Source organism: Petaurus breviceps, unplaced genomic scaffold (assembly GCF_028583685.1).
Source record: "Petaurus breviceps papuanus isolate PSGF00001 unplaced genomic scaffold, PetGlider_PUasm1.0 98, whole genome shotgun sequence".
In the NCBI taxonomy this organism is placed as follows: Eukaryota; Metazoa; Chordata; class Mammalia; order Diprotodontia; family Petauridae; genus Petaurus; species Petaurus breviceps.
In genome coordinates, this window is record NW_027187460.1 from 45,351,019 (window position 1) to 45,371,469 (window position 20,451).

General features: G+C 34.1%; 1 protein-coding gene across 1 annotated transcript in view; it reads left to right on the top strand.

The window, feature by feature from the left end:
- CSMD3 (CUB and Sushi multiple domains 3) overlaps positions 1-20,451 on the top strand; it is a 795,885-nt gene that overhangs the window by 361,577 nt on the left and 413,857 nt on the right. The window lies entirely within an intron of this gene.

Here is a 20,451-nt window from a genome sequence, read left to right on the forward strand (position 1 = left end):
ATAAGATGTGCAAATTATGTGTGAATTATTCCTAGGTACCTATATTGAGTCAGTTAATCAATCAACATTCTGAATTAGGTTCAAGTTGTGCAATGCTCCAAATTATTGGTTTAAATCAGATTATTAAATGTATTGGGATTATTTGAAAGAATTAGACACATCACTGTGCTTATTATATCAGAGAAAGAGATTACAAAAGGAGCATTTTTAGCAAATATCTTGAGAGTAGAGATTCCAAAATACTTTGAGTCAGACCTTTGTACCTGTATTCAGAAAGCAGAATGGGTTAAGGGTGAAGAACCCCAAAGAAGTAACTGGCCCTACTGATCTTTTCATCAGAGTCTGAACTAATAATAAACAGCAACGCATCAAGCCAGGAGCTGAGGAAAGACAAACTAAAAATTCTGAGGAAAGGTAATTTCAGGGTGTGTGACCTCTGCAGAGTGAGAATAAGAATAGCTTCAGCATAAGCACCTGGAGAACTACACACACCTGAGGGTAACTTAATGGATTTACCAGTAAAGGAGAAAATGACAGAGCATCTAGCTATTAACTGTGCCCCATATATTCTTTATGCCTAAGTCCATTTTCCCCTGAATTCCTTATGTACTTATGGGAGAGTATGTCTCTTAGACTTTTAACATAAGTATTTTATACCAATCTGTTTCTGTTATATCACCTAAGTAAATACCCTAACTAAAAGCAAAATAACTAGCTGCCTAATTGCTATCAATAGGGTTTATAGGAGTAAGGATTTATGAGCAATACTATTGGGGAAAAACAACAGCCACCTTTCAGGTTAATCCCTAGAACCCATAAAATTGAAGTAGCCACTCTTTGGAGATCCATTGTGAGTACAAGTTTGGAAGTAACCCTGTAGGGTGCACAGTAGTAGAGTTACCTATTCACTTCAATAAACATTTATTTAGTACCTACAGTGTGCCAGGAAACTTACTAAATTCTGGGGATATAATTAATGAAAAGGCAGTCCTTGCCCTCAAGGAACTTACAGTCTAGAGGGGATGACAACAGATAAAAGGAAACTGGGAAGCAAAGAGTAGGAAGAGGAGGGATTACCAGGGGATACCTGGTGTGGGGGCACTTTTGCTCTGTGGAGCTGAAACTAGGCAGAGTAGCGGATGCAAAGTGGATTGAGATGGAAATTCAGTTCCTGCCCTCTGTAAAGGAAGGCATTGGGAGGAGTGTGTTATTTTCCCCTCTAGTCCTCCAGTCAAATGGGAGAAGAAGTGGAAGAAGTTGGTGTCAATCAAAATATGAGTTAGCTGCATGGTAGTGAGTTTAGTAGAAGTGATAAACTTATTCTGGGAGGAACATTTTGTTCAGTGGAGTTGAAACCAGGCAGAGTAGCAGAAAAAAAGTGAATATGCTTAAACCTACTGGAGGTTAAAGTGATAGATTATATTTTCAGAATTCCAAACCTAAAATGAAGCTAAAAGAGAAAGATAATTCTGGAAATGAGTTAATTTCTTATCTTAAAATTAAATCTGAAAAGTAGCCTTTCTTCATCCTAGTATAATTAACATTTCATGATGAATTGCTATATATTTGTAGCTCATTGATTCTCTTTCTATATCTTTTTCTTTTTGCCCCTTTTGGGGATATTCAGGAAGTAAGTGGCACCTGAAGTGAATCTTGAAAGAAAGTAAGAAATCCAAGTCCTAGTATCACTAGCATAACAATTGGAAGACTTAAGTTCTATGTTCCTGTCTCTAATACCAAGTCTATTTCCACTGATTTGCCTTAACTTCCATAAAAGGAAAATGTTGATAATAAATCGTCTGTATTAAGATATGAGACTCCATGAAAAAAACAAAGAAACGTATGTAATGTTCAGAATTTCTTCAAAGTCAGTTCTTTAAGGACTATATGAGAATACCCAATAATTTTGTGTTTTGATTAATATAACTTAAAAAAAAACCTCAGATGTTTGCCTCCTGTCTGGACCAGTAGGCTTGGTTAGTTAGAGTATAATGCTAATGAAAACTAATGATAACTCAAAAGCCCTACATTAATGTTTCATTAATTCACTTTTATCTCTACCCCCTGCAGAAACATTCCTAAGGTTTTTTGATTTAAAGAGAAGGTAAACATTCATAATAGCTGTATTTGTTTGCTTATTAATATTTCTCACAGAAATGTTTTGGTGAGGATAAATATTATGTAGTAGTGAAGACCTTAAGTACAGAGAATGTAGCTAATGTTTATTGAATCTTTGAAGTACTTTGAACATGCTGTTCAATTGCTAGGAGCCCCATAAATATTCTCTGATTGACTTATGTCATAAATGAAGAGAATGAACAAAGAGATGGGAAGTAGTAGACTTTGAGAGTGAAAAGGAAAAGACAAAATACAAAAGAAGAGAAGCAAAGGGAATAGAGAAATGATCTATCTATCTAGATTTCTCAATGTTTAATTTACCAGTCAATATATGTATATTCATGTGTTTATGTATAATTGGTTATAATCAATGTAACCCATGGGCTAGCACAATAGGCTCAGGATTATATGTACTGGATTCATTCTTCAGGACAATGCACCAAATTTACTTTAATTTATGTTGCTTCATTCTAGAATTTCCTCTGAGAAATCTGAAAATATGTCTTGATTATAGCTCAGATCCTTCACAGATAAAGTTAAAGAGGTCCCCTGATCTTAGAATAGTCTTCAAGGTAAAAAGCCTAACAAAACTTCAAGTTCCCTTGCTATAAAGCATTCATTATTGGTTCCTGGAGAGAGGGGAGGTATAAGTAGTAGGGTGAGAAGAAGACTCTTTCCCAGGACACAGGTCTTATTTTTTTGCTCTATTTTTGTCTTTCTAAAAGGGCAAAAAGAAAAGGAAAAAAGCAGAAAAGCCAGAATCTGTGACTGAAGAATTCATTATAGGTCAGCGTAAAGAGCTTGACTCTTTTCACAGTGCCCTGTCCCATAGTTTTCTAAGTCTAATAATTCACTGATAATCACTGAACCCTATCATCCAGAAAATACCAAGGGGCAAGGGCATAACTGTGAAGCCTCAGACCAAGGCTCATGATAGGTAAGGTTATCAAATGGATCAGGGAATTTCCTGATGAATCCCTAGGAGATGACCTGAGTTCTTTCAATAAAGTACCAGTGGTTATCTCAACATCCCCCATAGTTCCCTATAGAACTCTTAAATTATAAGATTCCCATCACCTTTTAGCTCATTTAGACAATCAAGGAATTTTGTCATCATTTTCCAACACTATTAAACATATGTTTGCAGGCCCTTTATGATTAAAAAAAAACATGTTGGGCCAGAGCTCCATCATTCCTTTTACCTTAAACTGTGGTACAGAAATTTAAATCCTATTCTCTAATAGCATCTTCTTAGCCAGTTGATAACTCTCAATATTCCCCATTGAATTTTAAAGCCCTTACCTTAAAATGGCTTCAGTGAAGAAAACATCCATATTCTTAAGTTTTTTCATTTTCTTCTCCTGGCCTTCATAGTACACACTTAAAACATGTTGCTTGAATTGTACTGGCTATTTGATTTGCCTCCTTGGAGTCTTTGCCTTCCTTGTTTTTATCCTGAAGCTCTTCATATATTCCCCCAAAGAATAGTTCATATTCTGGAAGTTGAGAGGAATAACATTAGTTCTTAATTGTTATGGATGCCTCTAAATAAAAAGCAGCATTCATGTGCGGGTGTAAGGATGATTCATCTTGTAGACTCAGACAGTTCTAAACTATGTTACTCTTCAGTCAAATACCTTTTTCCCCTCTCTCTCTTCCAGTTCCCTTTTAAGTAATTTTCTTGACATATTTATCATGAATCACTCCATAGTTCTTCAAAGAGGCTATGCATTCTTTCAAATATGCATACAAATATTTACAGTCTCAACAGTACTTCCCAATGCATCTCTTTGCTCTGCAGGGGCAGAAAGAAGATAATAGAAGAGATTTGATCAAAAGAACTAAACATACAAAGGTGATATTTGCATATTAGGTCATAATTCTGCTGCATTAATTTTATAATCATATAGAGAGAAATACACAGAGAGAAGCAATATTTTCCTGTACAGAACAATAATAATAATCAGGTGCATATTATTTTGATCAAAATTTCCTGGTACAGCAGTAGCAATTAAGCATTTGTAAGACACAGTTTTGGGAATAAGAAATAAAAATAGCACCTATCCTGACACATAATAGGTCCTTACTAAGTGTTTGATGATTAATCGATTGTGGACTCTCCATCTTTGCTATCTTTTAACTCAAATTCAATAAGCATTTATTAAAACTGTCTCTATGCAAAGCACTGTAATAGGGAGACAAAGAAAAAATAAAATAGCCTTTCCCCTCTCCATGATGTTCTAGGGTTACCTTCCACTATAGCTTTTAAAGTATAATCTTGCAATACATCAGATTTAAAGATGTAATTGACCTTAGACACTTACTAGTGACACCAGGCAAGTCACTTCAACTCTTAGTTGGTTTTGTTTTTGTTTTTGTTTGGTTTTCCCCCATCTGTAAAATTGGGATATTAATAGCACTTACTTCCCAGGGTTGTTGAGAGGATTAAGTGAGATAATACATGTAAAATATTTCACAGAACTCAATTATATGAGTAAATATTAGTTATGTTTACTATTTGTGTTATCCAACTCCTTCATTTTATTGATGAGGAAACTGAGGCAAAGATTGGTGAAGTGATTTACCAACATTCAAAAAAAAAAAGTAAATAGCAGAGACAGAGTTTGCCCCAGGTTCTCTAACTCCGGTATTCTTTTCATTATCCTGTACTCAGTAATGTGCAAAAAAAAAAAAAGTTGATAATCTCTGGTCACCAGTAGTAACACCCTATTTAGGATTTCTCAGTGAACTATGACCAAAACATATACTGCTCCGAATTTAACATGCCTAAATTTCTTTATTCATTATATTACCATTACTTAGTTGTTTATGCTGCTGCTCCTTCTTTGCCCATAAATCTATTTCAGTTATGCTTTTTTATCATAAGCAATATAGCACAAATCCAAGCACATTTTCAGGAATAATTTTCCACTTTTTAAGAACCACTAATCAGATAAAAAGGGGGTCCAGTTCTTCCTACCTTAGAAACATTCTTCAAGGAGAAAAGAAAATCATGTCCTGAAGGTAACAGTTACTTTTAGAAATGAAAATTATATTCAGCTCTCAGATAATATTTGCATCTGAACAAAGATTAAAAATCTTACATCTAGGGAGTAAAGAGGAAAAAATACTGGAATTTCATCAGTATATGTGGCTGTTCAATCAGAGAGATTTCTGCATCCAGGGACCTGGAAACCTTCCTCCTTCCTTTTGGCCCCAAAGTGCATATTTTAAAGCTACTTCTTTAAATTACTTTAACAATATATAATTACTTCAGTAAACAAAAGGATTATATATGAAACTGACATTCTGTTATGTAGAGTTTATTTTTTAAAAAAACATTTGTATTAAATTTGGCATGAACCTCCCCAAACCATGTCTGAATTCACTTCTAACCTTTCTGCTCTCTTCTGTGTATTTTAAAATGTTTCCTGCTTTCTTTACTATTTTTGTGTCATTCTCATGACTTTCTTATCCTTTCCATGGATGAATTAAATCCAAAACATTATGTTTACATGAAATACTTCCAAGGAACATCAGAAATTACCAGACAGTACCAGGTCTGAGTCCATTTTATTCTATGGAGTTGAATCCACATAGGGTAGCACATGAAAAGTGTAGCAAATAAATCTAGTTTCTCTTTTCTATAAAGGAAGGCATTGGGAGGAGTTTGGTATTCCTCCTTCCCACTTTCCAGATTGAGTGTCAGACATTGTGTTGTGCTGGCAATACAAAAGCAGAAGTGAATTTCAAGGAATTTATATTTTAATGAGAGAGAATACTTCTCAGAGAAGTATTTACATAATGTATACAAAAAGGATACAAGGCAGGAGAGATCCAGATTTAGGTCTTGCCCTTGACATTTACTAATTGAGTGACCACAAGCAAGTCATTTAACTTCTTTGGAACTCCATTTGTGTATTTGTAAAATGGGGTTAAAAATGCAGGCTACTCCAAAAGTCTTAGGACAGTTTTGCTGTATAAAAGCCTAAAACTGTGCTAAGATTTTTAGGATACTCCATTCTTTTTAATTTTTTTTTTAATTTTTTTTGCTTTTTGGAGGGCAATTGGAGTTAATGACTTGCCTAAAGTCACACAGCTAGTAAGTGTGTCAAGTATCTGAGGCTGGATTTGAACTCAGGTCCTCCTCACTCCAGGGCTGGTGCTCTATTCACTGTGCCACCTAGCCACCCCATGAGATACTCCATTCTTACAGTACCTACCTCATAGAGTTGTGAAGAATAAATGAGATTATGTATGTAAAAATGTGTTAAAAACCTTAAGGTGACATAGTGTGCCTAGGTATAAAAAACCTTATGCAAGTCAGAAAAGTACTTACTGACTAGTTAAACATAATATTTTGGATTTAATTCATCCATAGAAAGGGTAAGAAAGTCATGAGAATGACACAAAAGTACTCTATTGACCTTGGCAGTGATAATATTTCTTTAAGATACTCTCACAATTCTTAAATGAGGTTAACTCTTTGACTGGATATGAACTCATTTTGTCTAATGGCATAAATTGTGGGCCTTGATTCCTATAATCTCTCAGAGATTTGACGCTTAGCTTTGTTGTTGTTCAGTCTTGTCCAACTCATTGTGAGTCCATTTGGGGTTTTCTTGTCAAAGATACTAGTGGTTTGCATTTCCTTTTCCAGTTCATTTTACAGATTAGGAAACTGAAGCAAATAGGGAGAAGTGACTTGCCCAGAGTCACGCAGCTAGCAAGTGTCTGTGGTCACATTTGAACTGAGGTCTTCTTAACTCCAGGCCCCATGCTCTATCCACTGTATCATCTAGCTGCTCATAGCTACTTATCTACTTACTGGAAAGCTGACAGTTCTTTCCCAGTGGGGTACTCTTGGAACATATATTTCAAAATGAGGACTGGATCATGTACAAAGAAGAAAATTACTGATGAGAAACTGAAAGGAGCTAAAGGGGATATACACAGAGAGGGAACTGTGATTAATCAATGATTAGAGCACTGGTCCTGGAGTCAGGAAGATCTCAGTTCAGATTCTGCTTCAGACACTTCTTAGCTCTGTGACTTTGGGCAAATTACTTAACCTATGATTGCTTGACAAAAGAATCAGCTGTGTCCACTGGAAGAGGAAATGACAAACCTTTGCAATATCCTTGTTATGAAAACCCCATGGATAGCTATGCATAGTCTATGGTGTCAAGATGGGTCAGATATGGCTGAATGATTGAACAACAACTATATTCAGAGAGTAGCATCTGATACTAACGGTAGCAAAATAGTTCTTAGACCAAGCAGAAAAGGTCCTGCATCTTTCTTTTTGAGACTTTAGGCCAAGCATGATTTGGAGCCAGTGAACAACGAAGCCCAGAGATATGCAGCTGAAAATAAACTTAGATTTTGCATTGTTTATCCTATAAGACCTGGGTTCAAGTCCCACCTCTAGCACATATACTTTTGTTACATGTGGTAAGTCCTTTAACGTCTTTGTGGCCTAGGTCAGGAACTGGCAAACCAAGAACCCAGGAGGACCATTAGGGATTGGGAACTAAGAATGATTTTTACATTTGTAAACAGTTGAAAAATCAAAAGAATAACACCTCATGACACATGAGAATTTTGGGAAATTTAAATTTGTGACCATAAATGGTTTTATTGGAAGACAGCCATGTTCATTTGTTTACGTATTGTCTATGGCTACTTTTGTGCTCCCAACAGTGTAGGATAATTGTGATATGGCTCCTCCATCACTTTGTGCTGTTGTTGAGAGCACTACAATTCACAGTGATACAGTTATAACTCAACAACATTTCAAATGGATGTGTATTGCCATACAATAACACTTTTTTATTACCAGTGCGTATCTGTCATATCAAAAGGAAAAAAGTAGAGTAAAGTGCTTTTAAGGCACTGTTTTAGTTTGGGTTATTTTGTTATAGAATTAGATGGCAAAGCATTGTGTTTATTATTCAATATTATAACTAGGTGAAAAAATACAATCTATATTAACATTATCAGACTAAGCACTTACCACAATATTCCCAACTTACATTAAAGTAACAGTCAAAAAAATGAGAAAATGTAAAGCAGAATGTTGTCACAATAAAAATGTTTTTGACAAAAATAAAATTACAAAGTCATAGCCAAATTAAGTTTTAGAGTAGCCCATTGTTAGCCAAGCTATGAAAGCAATTTACTGATGGTAAATTGTAGTATTTATTTTTTATCAAATCAATTATTTTTCATTTTTAAAAAATTTTTTTGAGTTCTTAATTTTATTCCTCAGTCTCCTTCCTCACCATTCATTGAGAAGGCAAAAAACATATCAGTTATACATGTGAAATCATGCAAAACATTTCCATATTAGTCATGTTGCCAAAAAAAGCAAGAGAAGTAACAAAAGTAAAAACATACTTCAGTCTGCACTCAGACTCTGTCAGTTCTGTCTCTGAAGGTGGAAAACATTTTTCAGCATAAGTTTTTTGATCAGAATAGCAAAGTCACTTGTACTAATGATCAGTTAAATCATGTTTAATAGTATCAGATGAAGAAATGTATCCAAAGAAAATAAACTTTTGATTATTAGCTTTTTGACTAAATTAAAGATTATGTGCTAATGATTTGATATTAATATTGAACAAATTACATCTATGTGAAAATAAGTTTTCAAAGCTTGAATACATGAAATATTATAAATCAGTAATTACAGATAAACATTTGCAATTGATTTTGAGAATAGGAAACACTAACAATGAACCTCGGTTAACCAAAATGTTATCCTACCTTCCAATAGAATTCTGTACTCCTAATTAGTAGACCTGTTTTACAAAAAATATATATATATATATTTTTTAATTTCATATTTATTATCTGTCTCTATGGAAATTTTTGCAGACCCCTGCTCTAGGCAAATCCTTAACACTATATGTGACAAAGAAGGTGCTAACCTGCATTAGTATAGGGAATTTCCTCATCCGAGAGTTCTATCAGTGAAATCACAGGTCCAGGCTTGTCCCTTCACCTATCAACAATAGGATGGTAGAATTAAGAGCTGGAAAGGATTGTAGATACCAAATATGTCAACCCTTTAATTTTCCATTTGGGTAAACTGAGATTCAGAGTGTTTAAAAATAAATTGTCTAAGGTCACTCAGGAAGCAGAAGTAATATTTGAACACTGGCTCAGAATCCAGTGCTGTTTCCTCCTTGCCACATTGCCTTCTCAAATAAATAAAGAACCTAGTGCCCTTCTGGGAATCCCATCTGCCACCAAGGCTTTTCTCCCTACATCCCCTTCTGGGTGAACCATGCTGTTGCCCAACAGGACGACTTTATCTGCCGTTTACAGGCCCCCTGGGTGCCTGAGACCAGTGTCCTGGCCATGCCTGCAACCCCGTTTGATACACCTGTCCCTATAAATTCTCTAACAACCAAATAAAATTCTAGCAAATAAATAAAGAACCCTTTTTTATTAGAAACCCAACAGTTATCAGAAAACCTGTTTGAGAAATCTAAATTTACTTTTTTACTAAAAATCCCAAAACACTAATTACCCTTTTTTTCAAATTGTATTATGCAGTCAAGAGGAAAGAACTCTGTAATAGGGACTGTAGAGCTAGGCCCTACTTCATGTTCACTAGTTTTGTGTCCCTGGAGAAACCAGTTAATATTTCTATACCCTCGTTTTCCTGAGGTTGTTAAGTGACACATAATAAGTACTGTGTAAATGTTAGCTATTATTATTATCATTATTATGAGAAACAATAACAAGAGGAGGGTACATTGAATAAGTAATGGAAGGAATGTCTATATTGATGAAATCATAGATTCTCTGATGTATTCACTGATGGTATCTAGTTATTTTTATTTATCTATTTTAATAATGTATTACTTAATATGTATTAAAGCTTTAAAAAAGAAAATAAACTCCTTAGAAAATCTAATGACCAGATAGTATATGATAATATTATATGTATTTTAAGTTGAAATAAAAAATGTATTTTATAAGCCACACAGAGTTTAGCTAAAATGGAATTACAAATAAAAATGAGTACTTTTACTGAATAAATCTTTGAGGAGTTCTATTGAATGATTCTGATAAGCCCAAGAAAAGCTTTTCTCCCATCCAACTGTGAGAAGTACAAGACTAAGAGAGATAGCTTTTTTATTCAATACAGGGCAGTAACACTGTTTGTTTCTTCATTTAACCCCCATTAAAGAGAGTAAATTTGAGACATGTAAAATCAATAACTTAGTGGTCAGGTAATACTTTTGGAGAGTGATCAATAAATTCCATATAAAAGGTTAGATAATGATCTGGTGTCTATCCCTTCTTTTGACAGGTAAAATTACTTAGAAACTGAAAGCAAAAAATGGAAAATTAGATAAATGACTATTTGCTTCATATAAAGAGAATTTTAATGTTAATTTGTGAGTTTTAGCCTAAATCACCCTAACTTAAAAAAATAATAAACAGATTTCAGAAGTCTTTTTATTTAAAAGCAGAGCTTATTTGTTGAGAGAATTGTATGGGCAGATTTTAGAACTTTTTGAAATTTTCTAACAATCTAAATAAATGTGTTAGTGTTTCACTATCTGGGGAGTATTGACTCATCAACCTAGCCAAGAAGATTCAATAGGGAAACAATTTTTTAATCCCTCCTAAACTGGATGATGATATCCATTTTTCAAAACTACATCTCTATTTATGAAAGAGTAGTACTAAGTTTCTGTGTAAACACACTGAAAATTTGCCTCTCTCTATATACAACACAGGCATTGTACATTTTCACTTCACTAAAGGAAGTTCATAATCCACTGCCTGGAATGATTTTTCAGAAATTTGTTAAAGACCAATGAAGGAAGAAACGATTCATTTTGAAAAAAAAAATGTTTTTACTATAATTCTTCAGTAATTAACAATCTTTAGAATATTAGTTTTGCCTTGTTGAAACTGTATTTTCAATCCTTTCTAATAATATCTAATTAGAAGTTTTAAAATTCTTTTGTAATCTCAGTGCATAAATATTGTATAACCATCTAGGAGAGGGCATTTTTATAAGAAATATTAAACTTTCTCCATGATTTTTATTGCAATTCAAAGCAGTTGTTGAAAGAATACTTGTTTCTTATTTCCATATTTCTATGAATATGTGATCTAATTTATTTGTATACTAAAATCTCACACCCATCATTTGCAACTTGCCAGTGTCTCATATAAGTAACTCACCCCTAGATTCTAAGGACCTTCCTTCAGATCTCTTCATTTGATAAGAATACATATGGAGCACTCAGGTTGTCCATCTGTCTTCCTTTTTCTGTGTGACTGAATCCCCTCCATTTTAGTCATACACCTTTTTTCCTGCCCACTTCTTACTTGGTAATGTGATATAACATATTCTCTCACACAGTGGGTCACTACATCACTATTTGGTTGACCTGTGGTTTCAGTTCTTCAGAGATAGTGTTATGTAATTACACAGAGTCATACAGAAATACAGAAAAAAGATGGACCTTTGTTTCAAGGACAAGTTTAAGGTCCTTAAAGGCTCTGAATAATTTCACAAGGCCAATACATCCTGCATTCCTCCTCTTGTTCTATATCTGGGCCCAATTAACTATCTGTTGAAGTACCTATGGATTTTCTATCCAATTGCATGCCATTTTGACAGTGGCTATTCTTCATCCATTTGCTTTTACCTTTGTGAATATTAGTCTTACATATTTTGAGTAATTATGGATCCTCTTTAGGATGCCTAATGATATTCTGGTCTTGACATAGCTAATGCAATATGTCAGAATAGGAACATTTGGAATACAACTCTAGCAATCCTTCAGTTGACTTTGTGCTGAATATGATGATGGCAAACACCTTTAGCAAGCCTATATCTTTCTGTTTATGTCACATCACATTTGATATGGATTCTTTGGTACAAAAGACTTCAGATGAAGATTAGGAGAGTCAGATGTTAGCAGTTAACAAAACTCTAGTACTACTCCCAAGAGGAGAAGAAATGCCAACAGGAAACAATCTTAGTGTATTCTTCATAACTCTCACCCCTATCCAGTGACTTCATACAGTGGAGTAGCATTAGAAAATGAAACATGCAATAACTCTTGTCACTGATTCAAGGCCCAGATCCCATCAAAGGTCAAACTTATGCTTAGTTTTAGATGAAGAGTCAGTTGGCACCAATAGGAGATGACCATTGATAAAGGAAGATATTAATATGGCTGAGACAAGTGAAATAAGGATATTTTCTTAATGCCTAATAAGGAGTGAAGGGTAAAAGCCAAGGAAGTTGGAAACTTACCTTTATTTGTGCCAATCCATAAAAAGGTGGGGGTAAGGGTAATGTCCAGTCTATAGGTTTATTATCATTGGCATTCACATTTACTAGGGGGATAAAAGTTGTACCAGTTAAATTGGTTTTCACTGGTCAACAGATTCTTAACCTGAGGTCCATAGAACTCTAAGGGATTTTGTAGATAGATTTCAGGGTGTTAATAAACTTAGAATGGAAAAAATCATAATTTTAACTAATCACTCACATGATATCACTGGTCCTTTTTGAGAATAAAGGACAAACAATAATTCATATATTTTAAATATTTAAAATCATTATTCTGAACAGGGAGTCCTAGGATTTATCATAGTGGCAAAGGGGTCTGTGACTCAAAAATTGAAGAATCCCTGAATGAAAGTGTTAACTAACAGTTACATCTTTCAAGTAATCCTGAAATATTTTGATACCTTCAAGCGAGACATCATTTTGGAAAAGAGTTTCTAAGGTAGAATTTTGCTATACTAAATCAAATGTTTTGTTCTGCTAAATAAACAAACCAACCAAATCCAAAAGGCACAATGGAATGTGGTATTCTCTACAGTCATATAAATGCTTGTAAAGGTATCATCTACTATTGTATATAAATTTGTGAAATTCTGCCTGCTCCTTTCTCAGTGTTCCTCAAGTGAGTAATTGTGTGTAAAATCTGGTATGGATGGTGTAGTGGATAGAGTGCTATGTCTGGAAAAAGCAAAAATTGGATTCAAATGCTGCCTCATATACTTACTGAGTGACCTATGGGAAGTCACTTAACCTTTTTCAACCTCAGTTTCCTCATTCATTAAATGAGCATGATAACAACACCTACTAAGGTAGGTTAAGAAAACAATATAAGGTAATATATGTAAAACACTTTACAAACCTTAAAGTGTTATTTGAATGTGAGGTCATATAAATTGTTATTATGAAATGGGAAGCAAAACGTGTGTCAACAGTTATTGATATTTCCTGATAGTTGAGGGGGAAAGGAGAAAAATAATGTCTAAGATTTTTTCCAGATTTTTATCCTCTTTCAGAAATCTTGAGAAAAGCTTCTTAATGCTTTCAAAATTGTGTTACCCCTAAGTATGGACCTACCTCATCTGTGTATCCTTGGTTTCATCCAGCCACTCTTTCCATTTTTGTTTTCTTTAGTGCTCTCAATACTTATTCATAATGTATGACCGTGTCTGGCATAGCTTAAGTCAAGATTCTGACTTTCAAATCACTAGCCAATCATTTCCCATCTTGAAATATTTCTAGCTGAATTTTTTTTTTAAGCAATTGGGGTTAAGTAACTTGCTCAAGGTTACACAGCCAGTTATTTTGTGTGGGTGTCAAGTATCTGAGGCCGGAACCGATCCCGGGTCTCCCGACACCGGGGCCAGTACTCTTATTTACTGTGCCACCTGGCCACCGCTGGATTTTTTTCTGATGTAATTTGATCCTATGATGGCTAGCACCTCCTCCGAGATGAAACTTTTCATGATATTTACCAAAAAAAAAAAAAAAACATTTGTGTAGTCTAAAAAAACTTTATCCTCTTTTAATTTTTACTCTTAAAATTTCTGAAATTTTTCCATTTTTAAATTTTTTCTCCCTCTGTATCATTGAAGTCACAAAATATTAAATATGTATTTACTAATTTTACAATCTTTCCTTAAGTTTTTATAAAATTTCTCTACCTCTTTATTTTTTATAGCAGATGTTGGTGCTTCAGTGGCAATTATTTTCAAGGTGTTAATTTTTAGCTATGACCATTGGGGTACACAAAGACCAGATGACTCATGAAGTGATATTTCTTTTTGAATTTAGATTGAATAAAACCAAATCCACAAAATATTTTTATTATTATTACTTTTTTTTGCTTTTCTAAGTAAAACCTTTAAGCCATCTTTCCTCTTAGTGGCAACTTGATTTTTGTCTTCTAGTTCAATTTACAGCAATAAACCTGACTGATATAATTTAGTTCATGTGTTAATTCAATTACTTAGTTACTGGACAAATATTTCACTTATAGAATATCAACAGTTATTTTGCTGTTTATAGACTGTTTGGAAAATATGAGGTTCGTAGCGCCCTAATGCCTTTTGTACCACTTTGCTACTGTGTCACTGCAGAGATAGGAGGTATGTTTTGCATTTTTTTATGTTTCTTGGATTTCCATGGCCAAGGAAACCATCTGATTATGATAAACCTATTGGTAAAAATAATCTAATAAAGCTGGTTGGTCTTAGGGAAGTGGACATATATAATCTTTGGTGAGGGTCAACCACACCTGATGCCTTTGTGTCTGGGTGTGACCCTCCTGCAGTGGTCTTACTTTCTTCCTTAACTATTCTCAGGTGTTCCCACCCTCTTAACTTTCAAGATTCTATTGTATTTGCTCCATTAGCCTGTAGAAGAACTTTTCTAATGAGATATCAATAGAGTCAGGAAGCCACCTTTTTTAAAGTGTGTTTAATTTGTCCTTGGCTCTAAAAACTGATATTACAGTCAGACACTGTTGTCTTGGAGACTCTGCTAGGAAGTCTGTGAAAAATCCAAAATCCTTTAAAAGTTCCTAAGGTACCCTCTATCCAAGAGGTAGATGTAGAGGAAACTTAGACTGAGGCCTAGAGTATGTTTATTTGTTTTTTCTTCTGCCTCCCTTAAATGATTCCTTCTCAGAATCTTGAATGCTATGGCTGGTTTCTCTTCTTTCTACTTTCACACAATTGAATGTTCAATCCATTCTATCTTGCTGATTATATACAGCCTCCAGGGAGCACAACCTAATCTCTAAAACTTTTCCAAATATACTTCCTGTATATCATTACTTTATTTCATTCAGGTGTTTACAAGAACTTTTTTATTATTTTTCATACCTAGTCTAAAGTTTTTTATTGAGTCAAAATTTTAAAAAAAGGTATTCTCATGTGGATAAAGTATCAGGGCATATAATTCTGTTATTTGCTGTTATTCTGTTTTTACTTTAAGGGTGTGGAAAAATAAGTGACTTTTTAATTTAACCCCCACCGTTACTGCAAATACAATTATTGAATGTGTACATAATTGTCTGATGTTATCACTGGTAATTAACCTTCAAATATTTTTGTCTCAAAGATGGGTAAAATCTTAATTTTTGTATTAATAATAGAATATGTTTTTAGAATGTTTTGAGTTTCTCAAAATGTTCTCCTTAAAATAACTCTGTAAGGTATGTATAATAATTGTATTTTTCTGATAAGTAAACTGAGACTCAAAGGATTAAATAGCTTGTGGCTAGGTTTCACAATTCCGTACAGCACTGAATTTCAGATCAGCAAGATCAGAGTCCAAAAAATTTCTAAGACATTACTAGCAACATGACCCTGGACAAATCACTTAACCTCTCTGCTTCAGTTTTCTCTTCTACAAAATAGAGATTAAAATATCCCCTACATCCCAGTGTTGTCACAGAAATAAAATAACATATATAGTTATTTACAAACCTTAAAGTGCTATGTAAATGCTAAGGAATTATTATTATCATATTATCCTTATTTTTTTTCTTCTCCTCCTCCTCCTCCTCCTTCTTGTCATTACATATGGCTACTAGTAAATATAGAACTAGTAAATAGCAGCACTTGGAGTCAAGTGCAGGACTACTTACTGCAAATACAGAACATTTTCCTCTACATTATACTAGAGATTATTTTTAGTCATATTCTTCATGTTTACTGTCTTTTAAAAATTTTTCTCCTTAATTTAGTTTTAGGCGATGGTTATAAACATAACTCCCATCCAAAACCAGAGAGTTCAATCATCACTCTTTCACACGTAAAGGAGCCACCTTCTCTCCAGAGACCAATGTAAAACTCTTGTCACTTATAATTATACTGGAAGACAATGGGAGGGTGTTTAAAGCCAGGGAAGGTCAGTGTTTGCTCTTCCTTTTCACTCACTGGTATAAGCTGTTAGTTCTGCATTACATTCTTTCTGTGCAGTCGTTTTCAGTCATGTTTGACTCTTTACTACCCCATTTGGGTATTGTTTGTTTTGGCAAAGATACTGGAGTGGTATTCCATTTCCTTCTCTAGCTTATTTTACAGATGAGGAACTGAAGCAAACAGAGTTTTGACTTGCCCAGGGTCACATGCTACTAAGTATCTGAGACCAAATTTGAACTCAGGTCTTTTGGACTCCAAGGCCAACACTATTTCCAATGTATCACAGTTTTTCATAGCTTTGCTACCATTGCCTTCCATTCCCAACAGCTACTATGGGCACTTCTCAGTTCTTTTGCTGACCTCAGTTTTGCTTCACTGCTTCCCATTGATCACTCTCCTTGCCAACTTAGAGCACTTTTTGAGTTATTGGACCATGGAGGGGTTGTATTGGAGTCCTTTGATTTGTTTTCACTTAGATCTGACAGCATTACTCTACAATTCTTTCCAGATGACTGTAACAATATCAATAATAATATTGACTAGCATTCATAGAGAATGTCAAAGTTTCCACATCCCTTTAAAAATGTTATCTCATTTGATCCTTACAACAACCTGTAAAATAGATATTATCCCCATTTTACACTAGAGGAAAACTGAGACAGACAAGGATTACGTGATTTGCCAAAGTCACACAGCTATAAAGTATTTGCATTCAAATTTGAACTCAGTTCTTTTGGACTCCAAGTCTAGCATTCCCTCTACTAGATGACTATATAACACTTCCTATTCAACCCTCAAAGGATCTTCTTTTTATATTCATCATTATCAAATTCAAGTAATAGATTTCCCACTTGCAATACTACCTTCCTCCCCCTAACTGGGAATAATGGATTCCAAAAAGATATTCTCAAATATCTATCTTTGTTTGCATATATGCTTGTGTGTGTGTGTGTGTGTATTTCCCCCATCCTTAGAAACTAAAAAAATAAAAGTTAGCATTTAGTTCCGACTCACGCTCAAAAAGGAGAGAGTAAAGCTTATGACATTGTTAACAATGGAAGTATAGTCATAGCTTAAACATGGCATATGTGACACTTGCCTCCTTGCTTTCCTCATGACATTCATGTCCTAACTGCAGACATTTTCTCTGATTGTTCCCTATACCCAAAATGCTCTTCCTCCTGGCTTCCTTTGAGTCCCAACTAAAATTCCGCCTTCTACAAGTTTTTCTATCCCTCTTAATTCTAGTGCTTTTCTTCTTTTTATTATTTTTATTATTCCCAACTTATTTTCTATATAGTTGTTGTATCCATAGTTGTTACTTCTTTTTTCTCCCATTATATTAATAGCTCTACTTGATCAGGGGCTATAATTTCTTTTTCTTTGTATCCCCAATGCTTAGCTGAGTATCTGATACATATTTAGCATTTGGTAAATGTTTACTGATTATTATATAACTTTATTATATCAGTTGTATTAAGTAACATTCTATATTATGTAATAGTTTGCATTATAGGGCATACATATTCTACTGCTTTAGAAATTTTCCTTTTTCTTGGCTGTATTGCTACTACTCATAGACCTTTATCTTCAGATTCATTTTGTCAGTAACAAGAACAATAATATAATTAAAATTATATAGTGCTTTATGATTTTCAAAGTACTTTACAAATATTATCTAATTTTATCCTCACATCAACACTGGGAAGCAGGAACTATTATTCTTTCCCTTTTACAGATTAGAAAACTGAGGCACAGAGAGTTTCAGTGACTTGCCCAGGGTTACGAAGCTAGTGATTATTTGAGGCAGTATTAGAACTCAAATCTTCATGACTCTTAAGTTTTTTGCTCTATTCATTGTGCTATCAACTGCTCTGTTTAATTGGTTGTATTTTTGCCTGTGTTGACAAGTGTTATGATTTACTTTTAAATTTCCCATGTCAGAAGCCCTGTTCCCCTCATGCCACAAATCACTTTTACTCTTTCTATAGGGATTGCTATGGTTTCTGATATATGAGTCATAACCGTTTGCTTCTCTTTAACCTATAATCACTACTCTACTACTAGTTGCCCATGGTAGCTACTGTCTGAAAACAAAGTCTGTATCTATATACTTTCTACTTTTCAAAGACACCTAATTTTAAGACCAATAACTCCAAATCTTTGATGGGATAATGTTTTTGTTTTTGTTTAACAATAAGTTCCTAGTTCATAAACAAAGTAGGCTTCTGGTATGAGTAAAAGAGCACTTATTTAACTCATTCTTTCTACAAAGCCCTGAGGATACAAATGGCAAGACTGGTCTGGTCCCCAAAGGCTTACATTTAAATTGGGGGAGACAGCACATCTAGGAAATTTAAATTGCAAGTCAGATATAAAGGCATGGTGTTCTTTAGGGTGTTCATTTATAAATTAGATGGTAATGAATCTTTTTAATAGCATTTTCATTAAAAAAAAAACTAATTGACATTGTGTGGGACTTTAATAGTGATCACTTGCTTTTTTGGTCATTAACTAATGGTTCAACATTGTAACTGTCATCTTGTTTTAAAATTATTTCTTGGGCATCTAGTCTGATTATGATGTATGGCACAAAGGATTTGCTTGGACTGACAAAAGTCAAAACCAGTCAATCTGCAAGTGGTAACTGACAAAATACTTGAAAACTTTGGTTACTTTTTTTTTAAACCTAAAAAACTAATAAATCTATAAGGAAGGTAACTCTAAATGACTACAGAGCAACCTTGCCAGGACTTTTGTGAACTAGGAATTTAGTCTCACAAATTCCTTTGTGGCTCTCTACTTTTGGTTTCTCCCAAGAGAGATAACTGAGGAATTTTTTAATGATGGAATAGTTCTTCACAATCATCAAATGATCATCAAAACTCAGGAAAGTCTTGAATTCATGATAGTTCTTTGGATTTCACAAGGTACTGAGTGTTATAATCATTTCATGGTGACTTATATGACTCCTATATTTCAATTCAACTAAGAAGAGTTCATTAAGTTCATTTAATAAAAGCTCATCAAGACGTCCAGATGCTAGGCATTGTACTAAGGTATGAGAATACAGGACCAAAAATAGTTTGTGTCCTCAAGTATCTTACATCGTACTTTCCTGTTTGATGGAAACTTAACAGAGCTGGACATTTCAGTTAACAGATTTAGACCAGCAGCTTCCAGTTGATCTAATACTGTGAAGTCCTTTCCTTCAGTTCTTGCAGTGTCTCCCCCAGAAAATACCCAAGTATGCAATACCTCTGAGTAGTACAAAAGGGGCTAGGTAATGACTTCTTTTTCTTCTTCTTCTGACATAAGACTGTGATTACCTAGAAGACAATTCAAGGCAGTATAACTAGTGGCATAATGTTCTAATCCATGTACTTCTCTCATTCAATGTTCAATAATGTAAACACATTGTTTTCTACACATTTTTCTTCTGTGGTAACACTAGTAAAGCATAAAGACTGCTGATGAGGCCATTGTGTAATTAATAGCTCATTCAAGTGATTTCTGATGTCCACATGAGCATGCCCTACATCTCATTAATATACTGAAAATAACCTTTCAATGATCTTTTCATTCCTCAGAAACCACAGATGTCTCCCAATAAAAATATTCCAAGATCCAGCCCAGAGGTTCAGGATTTAGTGAGTCCTCTGGGGAACACTCTATTCCTAAATGTAGAGAATTACTGCATTATTAGCAATAATAATATATTTCTATCAATATGTTATATAATAATATTATCTTTCCCCTAAAATAACATGAAAAATATGACAGAAATTAAAAGTTATGTTTTAATGCTTTTTTGACAATTCTCTAGCAGCTTTTGAAAATACTAAGAAGCTTCCTGAGGTGTTCCAGATCAGTCTTAGAAGGTTAGGATTTCTCCTAAAGGAGAAAGGGGAGGGTGTATAAAGGAGGCAAAAATAGTAACAAAATAGTAAACTCACTTGAATTAAATCTCATTACAAAAATATTAGAAGATAAATAATTTGGTTGTGATTAACTTAATCCCATAATTTGTAAAGGATAAAAATCTATTCTTCTTCCCTGCCTCTCTCCTGCTGTATTCCTCTCTCCTCTTTCCTACCTCTCCCTTTCTTCTTA